Raw genomic sequence first — 12,409 nt, forward strand, 5'->3', positions numbered from 1 at the left:
CTTCTTCAAACTCCAACTTCAAGCTTCCTCATGAATTCAACTTGTAGTGTCGATAAGTTTTCCTTGTTTTTGATATATTTTATAACTTTCTCTTCCACACCTCATTGCTACCAACTTGTATCTTGAAATTTTTCATGACAAAGGCACCAACTAAGTTGGGACTTTTGTTGGGTTTATTAAGAAAAGTAAATTTATAGTGAACTTTCACTTCTTAATTATTGTTATTTTACTTTAATCTAGTAAACTGACAAATAGGTGTTCTTGATGTACTATGTGTTGTTTTAAGGAGAATTTTTGAATGAATTTTTGGCTGCAACTTTTTGTAGTTCTTCCAAGCTTTTTGGTGCTCCTTTATTGTTTTAGTGGATTTATTTCTTAATTTTTCCCTAGTTATCTAGTTGATGGTATTTTCGGACTAATTTCGTGATATATCTAAGCTATTATTTGGCTTATTTGAGAACTTGTGCTTGTTTAACTTTACTTGCGGTATGCCTCCAAGAAGTAGGAAATCTAGTGTACCTGCTCGACCTAAGAGAGTAAGAGGTAATCGAGATCCTCTATTTGATAATTTTTTACTCTTACGTGAGCAATGTGCACAAGGGTATCACGCCCATATTAGCAATAAAGTGATTGCAGAAAAAACTTTAGGCAATGAAGTTGAAACGAATTTTCATATTAGAGAATGTTTCCACTCTTTGGGATGGGAACCTATTCTTGATTTACTGTGAGAACACTCACTTTAAAATACAAATTCTCATAAACTACTTGTTTTGCCCTAAGATTAAATCACTTAAAACATTTCCTTGCATTGCATTGCACTACCATTTATTTGAATTGTAACATTTCCTAAACTTGACAATTTTTTTTTATCTCACTAGATACACTATGACTAGATATCCTTTTATTGTAGTTGGGACTTTATATGATAGTTTAGAGGTGTTAAATAGACATTGGAACATTTGGAGGGTAGAAACTTCATTATTCAAAGATTATAGAAAGAAATAGCCAAGATTGAGCCATGTGACAAAACCCTAACCATCCAAATTTTTGACCAAGGAAATTAGAGGATTTTAAACCAAATTTGGCTCCATTTTTCCCTTAGCTTGGCCGAACCTCCTTAGCTTCCAAGAGAAGCGAAGAAAACTCTATTTTCTTGCTTTCTAACCCTAGTTTGATCTTGAGCAAAAATCAAAAGAGAAAGGACTTGAATTAGTAGAGTGAACAACCTTCAACCCTAGTGTGTGATTCAAGCTTGGAGCTATGGTTTTGGTGGTTATTTTTGGTGATTCAAGCTTCACATAAGAGAGGTATATGACTCTTAAATCCTAACTTTCTTATGCTATATCAAGTATTTGAAGTTTTGATGGCAAACTAGAAGTTGTATGGATGTTGCTTGTGATTAAAATTATTGAACTAAACAAGTGGAAGTAGGGTGTGGTTGTTTAGCATACCATGTGTTTGATGAATTGTTTGAGCTTTGTTTACGGTTTTCTTGACATATTAACATGTTTTTGGATCCTTTTAAAGTTAGGGATAATACTTGGAATGTTACTAAGTTAACTATAATAAAAGGATGGAAGTTGGTGATGCAAGTGAACTAGTGGACTGTTTTACTTTCTCTTGGCTGACCGATTTTGGAGGAGAGGTTTCTCTTTGATTTTGTGGTTCATTTGCACCGTAATTAAACCTAAGAAACTTGGTTAAACATTGGTTTAAGGTTTGGTGTGAGTTGAAATGGAAATGAAGCAAGTAAAGTGGTTGTTTTTGTTGGCTAGACTGTTTTGGTTCTTTTAATCATGTTATGTATTGCATTTTAAACTTCAATGGTACTAGATAACTTGATCCCCTGTATATGAATCCTAGGTGGTTGAATTGGATAAATTTGAGCCAAAACAAGTGAAGTTGGGAAGAAGAAATAGGGCAACTTTATCATGGTATTGAGCTGATCAGAACTGAAAAATCAGCCGATTTCCCCGAATCACTAGTACTGATAGGAGACGAACTAGAGTTTAAATTTTATACTGTTGGAAAACCCTTTGAATCTAGTTTCTAACACCGCTAACAGCACGTGATTCCGACCTTCTTACAGTGAGATATGGCCGTTTTCCCGAAACTGTGCCGGCGCGACTGTTTTACCCGCGAAGACTACTTTGAACTTGAATGAGAATTTTCTTTTGCTCAACATTCTTGCACTTATCAAACTTGTTTTCTCATAACCTTTTACTACATTTTGGGTCTAACTTGCATGGTGAATTGAGTCGATTTAACCACTCACTTGATCACCTAATGAACCTACATTTGGGTTGGAAATGAACCTAAATTGTTAACGATTTCACTCGTTGCCCTAGGATTGGGAAATGGAAGTGAACGTAATCACGGAACCTGACGTTTGAACTCTGTATTTCCTGACAGGTGAGTGTTCCAAGTACATGAAAATATTTACGTGGAATGTCTCCTTGCTTGAATAACATGCTTACTTGGTTAAAGTAATTGCTCTTGAATTGATAACCTTTGGAACGAGGATGTACTTTATCATACTCCATCCTTTATAGTTCACTTCGTAATATTGATATGAAAGGAAATGCTTTGCTTGCACTTGACTTGTTGGTCACTTGGGTGGTTATCCCACCGACTTAAGTGTTACATGCTCATTGTTGTTAGACAATGCTAGGTACTTGATTTCTTCTCTCATAGACAGGTGTCGCACTTGATCTAACTCGACTAAATTGTGAGATTTTGTTAAAACATGTATTAGCCGTTTTGTTACAACTGAAAAGTGGCCAAAATTCGGCCACTTTCTGGCCGGATTTCCGGTTGGATTGTTGGACGGATTTGTGACCAAATTTGCTGAAAAAACTTCTGATTTCTGCAGCTTTCTTCTAATTTTCTTGTTTGATCAGGGTTCTTAATCACCTGATTTTCAACTGTTTGGACTTTAAATACTTGAAACATAATATGCTGAACTTATTTGTGACTTGAACCTATTTAGGCGAGTGTGCTCTTACGTACACTCAATTGACTCGACTTGACTAAACACTTGATATCTCTTTCACGTATAAAAAGTAACTTGATTTGTATATAACATGTATATTGACTTGAAATATTTGGAATACTTGAGAATGTGAATTACTAGACATTACTTGTGACTTGATTCTGGCTAGGCGAGAGTGTTCTTATCGCGTTCGGCCTCCCCTTCTTGAATGATCTTGTACTCGCTTGCACTTGATTGACTTGTATTTATGTTTGTACTTGTACTTGACTTGTAAGTACTGAACGGCAGCATGTACCACACTCCATCCGAATGGGAGGTATCTCTCATCCCGTTTCAGTACTTTTATCCTGATGAAGTCGATTGGAGAGTTATCTCGTCGACCCTAGTGCTGAGTGGTAGCATGTACCACACTCAATCCGAGTGGGAGGTGCCTCTCATCTCGTCTTAGTACTTCTATCCTGTTTTGTCGAGTATAGTGTTATCTTCTCAACTAATTGGTGTGCTTGAATATGTTGACCTTGGTCTCTAATTTTTGATGATCACAAAATAAATGGATGTTGCTAACATCTCCTCAAAAGCTTTTTCAGTAATGAAACAAATCAAGTTCAAAGATTAAGCACATTTGAAAAAGACAGAGTATGCTGAACCTGTCGGACGCTCAAGAAGACAGTACCGGACGTCCGATAATCATTGCACAACTTCGGACTCATGCTTCAGACGTTCGATAGGATCTTTCGAAATCGACAAAACTATCGGATGCTAAATATGTCTCTACCGGACGTTCGATAGAAACAAGATAATTTTTCAAATCTCTTTGTTTGCTGTTGGACGCACAAAAAGCTTGCATCGGACGTCCGAAAGAATTGAAGAAAATCTCTTAAACTCACTGCCTGCTGTCGGACGCATAAAACAGGGCTATCGGACGTCCGACACTCCCAACGGCTAGTTGACTGTTCAGCTACTTTCTATCCGTTGGAACCATTAATGAAGCACTTTCTTGATCTCCTATAAATAGTGCATGATCAGAAGGTTCAAATAACTTTTGTACACTGAAGATACAAAAGATCTAGAGTGATTTTAGTGAGAAATACTCTTCAAGGAAGATTTGTAGTTTTAGTGGTGTGAGGTTCTTTGTAAACTTTTCATTTGTGATTGAATATTTCATGAGTGTAGCTCTGCGAGGGTTGTCCTGAGGGATAGTAAAACGTCCTAACTTGACCGAGTGGAGTTTGGGGTAAGGAGGAGGTGAACCTTCCTTTGTACACAAGAGTGATTGTAAATCATCAACTTGAAGTAGCTTGTCTGAATTAATTTACAAGCTCAAGAGGAGCTGGGTAGTTAATTAGTTTACAATTCTTTCCTTTTTATTTACTTATTGTTACGTTTATGATTTTTAAATTATTTATCTCTTCTACTCACAAGCACTTGTGCTTTCTTATCAACTGCTCCATAGTGTGGTCGCCTAGAAAAGAGGTTGTTTTCGGGCCTAACAATTGGTATCAGAACTTGGTCTCCTAGAGATTAAGCTCAATCGGCTTTGGAGTAAAGATGACAACCAACAATGCTACGTTTTTTGAAGGACATTCTATCATTAGACCACCTATGTTTAATGGGTCAAATTATGTGAGTTGGAAAGAAAGAATGATTATTTTTTTGTAATCTATTGATATTGAATTGTGGTTTATTATTAGTGAAGGTCCATATGATGCCTCTCTTATAGATGAAAATACTCAGAGATCTAAACCAAAAACAAGAAGTGAACTGACTGCTGCGGATAGAGCTCATCTCACATTAAATGCAAAAGTCATGAATGTGTTATATTGTACTTTAGAGTCAAATGAATCTATTAGAGTCAAAGGCTGCAAGTCAACCAAGGAAATTTGGGATAAACTGAGAGAAATTCATGAAGGTAGTGAGAATGTTAGAGAACAAAAGAAATCCATTCTAATTACAAAGTATGAATCCTTCAAGATGCAATCTCATGAAAACATTGATGAGATGTATTGTAGATTCAATGACCTCATTAAGGATTTGGAGGTGTTGGAAAAAGAATACTCTCTAGGTGAGAAAAACAAAAAAATTCTGAATGCTTTATCGAAAGATTGGGAGAGTAAAGTGACTGCCATTGAGGAAGCCAAAGATCTAAATACCTTGCCTATTGAATCTCTCATTAATTCACTGACTTCTTATGAGCTAAAATTCAAGTCCAATGTGCAGGAGGAAGAAGACACAAAAGTGAGAAAGAATATTGCTCTGAAAGCTTCACAAGATGGAGATGATACAGCCTCCGTGAGTGAAGATGACATGGAAGGTGATGATAGTGATATTGCACGCATCACACGAGGTTTCAAAAGAATACTCAACAAGAGGAGATTCAGAAAAGGTGAGCCTAGCAACTCCTTCTCGAATCAGTCCAGCAACTTAAGAAACAAAGGAAAACTAGAGTTCAACAAAAAGCAAACTGATAAGTGTTTTGAATGCGACCAACCTGGACACTATGCAAGTGAATGTCCAATGAAGAAGAGGAAAAGTGAAAGAAAATCAAGATTCAACAATTTTCAGTTCATATGGAATGAATGCAACTCCGATGGTGAAATTAAAAAGGATGAAGAATCTGCTTAATTGGCTTTTATGGCCATTGGAAATGATGAGGCGACATCTAGTAACTCTCAATTTGAAAGTGATGATAAAACTGATGATGATCTTGAATCTTTCATTATAAAATTGCATGATAGTCTGAAAGAATCCTATGCTAGAAACAAGGAGTTAAAATAGAAAATTAGTTTTTTACTTCGAGATAATGCAAATCTTTTTTAACAAAATAAAAAGTTGAAAGCTGAAAATAATTACTTCAAAAAGAGTGAGGCTGCTTTACACCTTGAGCTTGATAGAAAAACAAAGTTTTGTGAATTGTTCAAAAGGAACAAGGTGATTTGAAAAAAAGAATGGATGGTCTAAATGAGTTGCTTAAACACAAGAAACAAATCTATTTTCAAAACAATATGTTGAATTCTAATTCCAACGAATTTGCTATTTATAAGAGAAGATAAGTAAGATTTATTAAACCTGTTCATGCAAATAACTCCTTGATTATGTGTAATTTCTGTTGTAAAAAAGATCACATGAAAAGTGATTGCTATGTGAGAAAAAATATAAAAAAAGGGCATGAAACGCATGTGGATAGTTAGACATGATGCTAACTCTAACAAGTAGGAGACATTGGTAAGATTGATGAGATTCTTGTTCATAATGCTTTTCTGTAATTCTTTTTTGAAGTTTTTAATGCTTAGAACTGAGTTTTTTTTCTTAATGTTTTTGAATATTACTGAATTTAAATGATGTCAAAAAGGGAGAGAAAAGAACAATTCTGATCTAATGATGATTTGCTTTGATATATTGGTATGTTGTGATTGCTGAATTCTGGTATCATTTCTCTGTCTTTGTTTGAAATATTGGATTTTCTGTTATTGTTGCTGAATTACGGTATGATATTTTCACTCTTATCTTATGATGATAAAAAGTGGGAGAAATAGATGCTATGTGTACGGAGGAGTTATTCTGAATTCATAAGTTTAGATACATTGTGTGAGGGGGAGCTTATGTTTTTATGCTCAATTTTTTTCTTTCTTCCATCCATTATTTTGTCATCATCAAAAAGGGGGAGAATGTTGACCTTGGTCCCTAACTTTTGATGATTACAAAACAAATATATGTTGCTAACATCTCCTCAAAGGCTTTTTCAATAATGAAACAAATCAGGTTCAAAGATTAAGCACATTTGAAAAAGACAGAGTATGCTGAACTTGTCGAACGCTCAAGAAGACAGTATCGGACGTCCGATAATTATTGCATAACTTCGGACGCATGCTTCGGACGTCCGATAGGATCCTTCGAAGTCAACAAAACTATCGGACGCTGAATATGTCTCTACCGGACGTCCGATAGAAACAAGATAATTTCTCAAATCTCTTTGTTTGCTGTCGAACACACAAAAAGCTTGCACCAGACGTCCGAAAGAATTGAAGAAAATTTCTTAAACTCACTGCTTGCTGTCGGACACATAAAATAGGGCTATCGGACGTCCGACACTCCCAACGGCTAGTTGACTGTTCAACTACTTTCTATCCGTTGGAAGCATTAATGAAGGATTTTCTTGGTCTCCTATAAATAGTGCATAATCAGAAGGTTCAAATAACTTTGACACAGTGAAGATACAAAAGATCTAGAGTGATTTTAGTGAGAAAATAATCTTCAAAGAAGATTTGTAGTCTTAGTGGTGTGAGGTTCATTGTAAGCTTTTCATTTGTGAGTGAATATTTCATGAGTGTAGCTCTGTGAGGGTTGTCCTGAGGGATAGTAAAACGTCCTGACTTGACCGAGTGGAGTTCGGGGCAAGGAGGAGGTGAACCTTCCTTTGTACACAAGAGTGATTGTAATTCATCAATTTGAAATAGTTTGTTTGAATTAACCTACAAGCTCAAGAGGAGTTGGGCAGTTAATTGGTTTGCTATTCTTTTCTTTTTATTTACTTATAGTTACGTTTGTATTCTTTAAATTGATTTTCTCTTCTACTTCCAAGTAGTTTTGCTTTCTTGTTCATTGTCTCATTGGTTGTCTTCGGGCCTTACAGAATATTACCACCACTGTTTATTTGTGAATACGAAACGTTACGTGACAACTAACGTCTCCTATCTTTACTGTGTGCGCATTGAATAACAACCAATGACTCCAATCTTGATTATCCGAATACTTGTGGCTATAAGCCATATTCTGAATTATTGAATATCTGGAACTATAAGTCCAACCTAGGGCTAGTTGGTTGAATTGAGTCAGCAAGTGCTTGGTCGAGAAGATCGACAAATCTTAGGTACTTCTTAGACGTTCGGGCCCGGTAAGGGGTTGACCGGCGGATGAAAACTAGTGTAAAGTGGAGATCTGCGGACGTTATACTTTCGTGGTTGACAAAGAGTCAACGAACCTTGATCAAGTTACTATAGAACTTGCTCCTGAGAGCAACTTATATCCTTTGCCATGAATGTATTCTTTACTGTACACTTTTACATGATCTATCTGGCGACTTGATTAACTATATATTGGGTCATGATCTATTTGAGTTTGACTTGTTTCTTGATGTTTGAGTATGCTATCTTGTCTCGTATTTTACCGGTTTGGTTACTTGGAACCTCACTGGACTTTTAGATCATTCCACGCCATTTGTTTTCCTTACAAAGATGAGAACATGAAAGGTTGAATTGAGGAACGCCTCGATTTCTTCTAAGATTGTTAGTTGCTCGAGCGTGTACTTCATAGATATCTGGCCAGCTTGTTTGGTTTGATTTTTGTAAGTCTGATTCTTTGATTGTATTTATAGGTCATGTGGATGTTGGAGGACCATGAGTGTATATGTTAAAGGTTGTAATAACTATCATTTTTTTATTGAGGGTTTTTATTTGTAAATTTTCATGAATTGTGGCTGAATCCTGGCGAGAGTTGGGCAGGCGGTCAGCCAAACACTTAGGTACGCCCTAGGGAGAGGTGGGGCTGTCACATTTACCTTTTGCTTATTATGCTTAATCGGTTAGGCAATTTTATGCTAATATTGTTGATAAGTACTCTCAAGAATCTCAATCTATTATAAGTTACGTGAAAAGAGTCACAATAGAGGTTACTCAGGACCGCTTAGTTGATTGGTTGCAGGTACCTAATATTGGCCCCGATTTTTCAATGTGAAAATATTCTGTCATGAATAATATAAATTGGGATGCTTTTGAGACTATACACAAGTTTGGATTTAGTCACACTAAGGAATTTGGTCATGAGGCTTATTTGGCTAAAGTTCTTGATATGAAGAGACGCCTATTGTTTTATTTCATTTGCCATAATGTCTTACCTAAGGAAAGTAACAAACATGCCATTCACTTTAGTGATATGTACTTCATTGATAAGATGGGCCAGGGATGTGGTCCTCATATAGATGGTATTCTACTTGCTTTGATCGTCATTGGAGGAATGTAGGATATTGTTTGAACTAATTGGCATCTGAACACATTTGGTCATGCTCAAGTTCTCACTCGTATTTTTTGCGCATGTAACATCAATCTCACAAGGGAGAAGTACATCCATGTCGTACCTGTAGAGCATGTTTCTATGACCACACTCGTTAAACTCAATTATGAACCTGTTGGTAGTGTTTAGAGAAATACAGATTCCTATCCTTTAGGACCCAATGAGAGTGTGGATGTTGTTCCGGGACGGTCATCAACTGCAGGAAAGGTTCCTTCTACTGATTTCGGAGATCTTAATGACTCCGAAGATGATAAGGATGCTGAATCCAGTGCCCACTCTCGTGTTCCTGCTTGTGGCTCTGGTGGTTCTTCTTCATCAACCTATGCCATACTCTATATGTTACAAGGGTTGCGTCTTGATGTTCAAGCCAATACTTGTACTTTGCATCGTTTGGAGAAGCGAGTGATTAATTGTGATACACAATTGCAACATTTGAAGACTCGTTTTGATAAATGGAGTCAACGCTGGCCACCTCATCCTCAACTATAATATTTCTCTTCTTTCTTTCTTTTTATTTTTGTGAGGCCCCAGTTCGTTCTACGTTGATATATTCATTAATTGGGTGGTAACATTTGGTTTTGGGAGTATTTCGAAAACCCTAAGTAGGGATTAAGATTTAAACCCTAAGTTCCGGTTAAGATTGAAAACCCGTTTTTCTACATTTTCTTTATTAGAAAATTCCCCAAATAATTTTTATGAGTAAATATAGTTTTTAGATGATTTTTCTAGTATTGGTTAGATTTTGAGAAATTAAGAACGTATATCGGATGTGGCACTCACTAGTGCGAAAAGTTCAGAAAAATTCGGCCAATTAGGTTAAATTCCGGATACTGTGTAAAATTTATCGGGTGTTAAGAGATAAGTAGAGAGTGAGATATGATTGATGTGAGAGAGAAAAGAAAGGATAGGAATGCATTAATGGTGGTGACAAGTGTCACCATTTCATTGGAGAAGACTTAAGAATTACTATTCACTTTCTTGACTTTTTTGACCAAAAGATTAAATATCCAAAAATTGCTCAAAAATCACCATTTTCTTCCTTGTGTTGGCCGGCCCTTTCTCTCTCAAAGAAGAAGGAAATTCTTCAACTTTCAAGCTTCCAATTGGACCAAAATCCATCAAATCAAGAGTTTAAGTTAGTTTTACTCCATACAATCTTTCCTTTTGGTGATATTGGTTGGTTTATTGAAGCTTTTTGGAAGAGCTAAGGTGTCCATCATCTTCCTCTCTCTTGTTATTAGGTGAGTGATGCTTCAACCTTTCCCCTATACTTAATGATGGTGTTTTTGTGCTTAATGGTGGCTTGAGTGATGGAATATATGATTTATTTCTTGATTTGAAGAGTTTTGGTGAAGTTTTTATTTTATTGGGAATTTTTTCTGGTTTAATATGAATGGGATGTTGTGGCCTTGTATGATGAATGGTAATGGACTATAATGACTCTAGTGGGTGTGAATTGTGGATAAATGCAACCAATTATGGATTTGGATTGGAAAATGAAAAGCTAGGGTTCATAAAATCCCAATTCTGTCCGGTTTTGGATCATAGGGTTAGAGGCCGAATTTGACTTTGCTCAAAACATAAAAGTTGTAGGTATTGATGTGTTTGAGGTGCCTGTAAAATTTCAGGTCATTTGGATTGATGTAGAATGAGATATGACGAAATTACTGTAGCTGTTCTGCTTTGGACAGAATGCGAAAACTGCGTTTGTATTTGGCCATTTTGATTGGAATTGGTTTGGATTTTGAAGTTGGTATCTTCTGATGAAATGTATCTGAATGTCTTAGCTATCATATGCCTTTGGAATTTCAGCATTTGGACTTGTATGGACTGAGATATACCGATTACAGTTTTCTGCGTTTTGCAAACCTATTTTGGGAATTCTGGTATAGTATTTTACATATTTGACCTAGTTGTGTTAGGAACTGGATTGAGTGGTCTTCTACATTGTTGTAGCCCTGTTTCTTAGCTTCGAAACGGTGGGTCTTACACCCCCATCCGATAACCGTAGTGAATTTGGTGCCATACCGCATATTGAGGTCAAATACGGTTTGTGATTCTAGTACGTTTTTGGAAAGTTTATGGCTGGAACTTTGGCTTCACATTTGACTGAGTTACAAGCTGTTTGGGCTTCCGACCAAAACACCAAACTTATAGCCCTATATCAGAGCTTTCTAACGCCCTTGGAATTTCATGAATCGGATTTATAAAACCTGAGATATAGCCGAGCAAACAAGGCCTGCCCGTGAAAATGACCAAAAATCTGTTTTGGTCCTGATGACCAATTTTCGTTCCAAATTTGGATTGCCGACCTTCATGAAAGTTGTTCCATTTGGAATGAACTATCTAACTGCCAATTTTCAGCTCTTTTGACCATGTGTAGCATAGAAAACAGTTTGCACTCAAAACTGACCATTTGTACATTGGTCAGATTTCGTAAGTGATTGTGTTTGGTTCATTTGGGACTAAAGCCTCCAGTTTCAGTTCTGGATGTCTTCATAACAGTTTTTGTTCATCCTTTAAGCTTCGATATGGCGTCTCATACGCCTTAATCCGATGTTCGTAGCTCAACTTATGAGTAAACTAGAAACGAGTGTCAAATCTGCCGTTTCCGCTAACGGCCGTCTCCGTTTCCGTTCGTCATATTTACGTGCGCGCGTGCCGTTTTTGCCGTTTTGCTTGTTTTAGGCACGATAGTAGTCGTTTGCGATATTATGTGACACAATCTTCTATTTCAGACGGTGGTGAGCTGGACGGAACTGGTGGGGCCCACTACTAGCTGTTCATTTCGATCCGACTTCGTACTTTTGCTATTTCAATTTCTGGGTAAGTATTCAGGCCAGTTTGGTGTGTTTTCTTTGCTATGTGTTTGAGATATGTGAAAAATGGTACTTAGGCGAGGGTGTACTTTATCGCACTCGACCTAAACCCTAATTTGAATGTATAATTGTACTTGACATATGTATATGAACCTTTTGGAACCAAAACCCTTGAGCTTGTGGCTCGGGGCGACTTTCGAGTAAAGTTTGTGAATTTTGTGAAGTTTGTGAGTTCGTGGGCCGATCTAAGACCTGTTTGGACTATTCGAGCCGGTTAGGGCTTGGTCGAAATCAGTCCAACTTAGTCTGAGGTCACCAAGTTTGTAGGTTCATGTTATGAACCAATTTTGTGAATCCGGTTCACCGAGAAGGTGACCAAGTTTGTGACCCGAGCTTGTGACTCAAGCTCAAGTTTGTGATTTCGTTCGCCCGGGCAAGTTTGTGAGGTGACTGGCCAGTAAGGGTGATAAGGTGTCGGTGGGTGTACAAGTGAAGTTCTACGGACTATTATTTGTGGTCGACGGAGTGTCGG

This window comes from Coffea arabica, chromosome 8c (genome assembly GCF_036785885.1).
Source record: "Coffea arabica cultivar ET-39 chromosome 8c, Coffea Arabica ET-39 HiFi, whole genome shotgun sequence".
Lineage (NCBI taxonomy): Eukaryota > Viridiplantae > Streptophyta > Magnoliopsida > Gentianales > Rubiaceae > Coffea > Coffea arabica.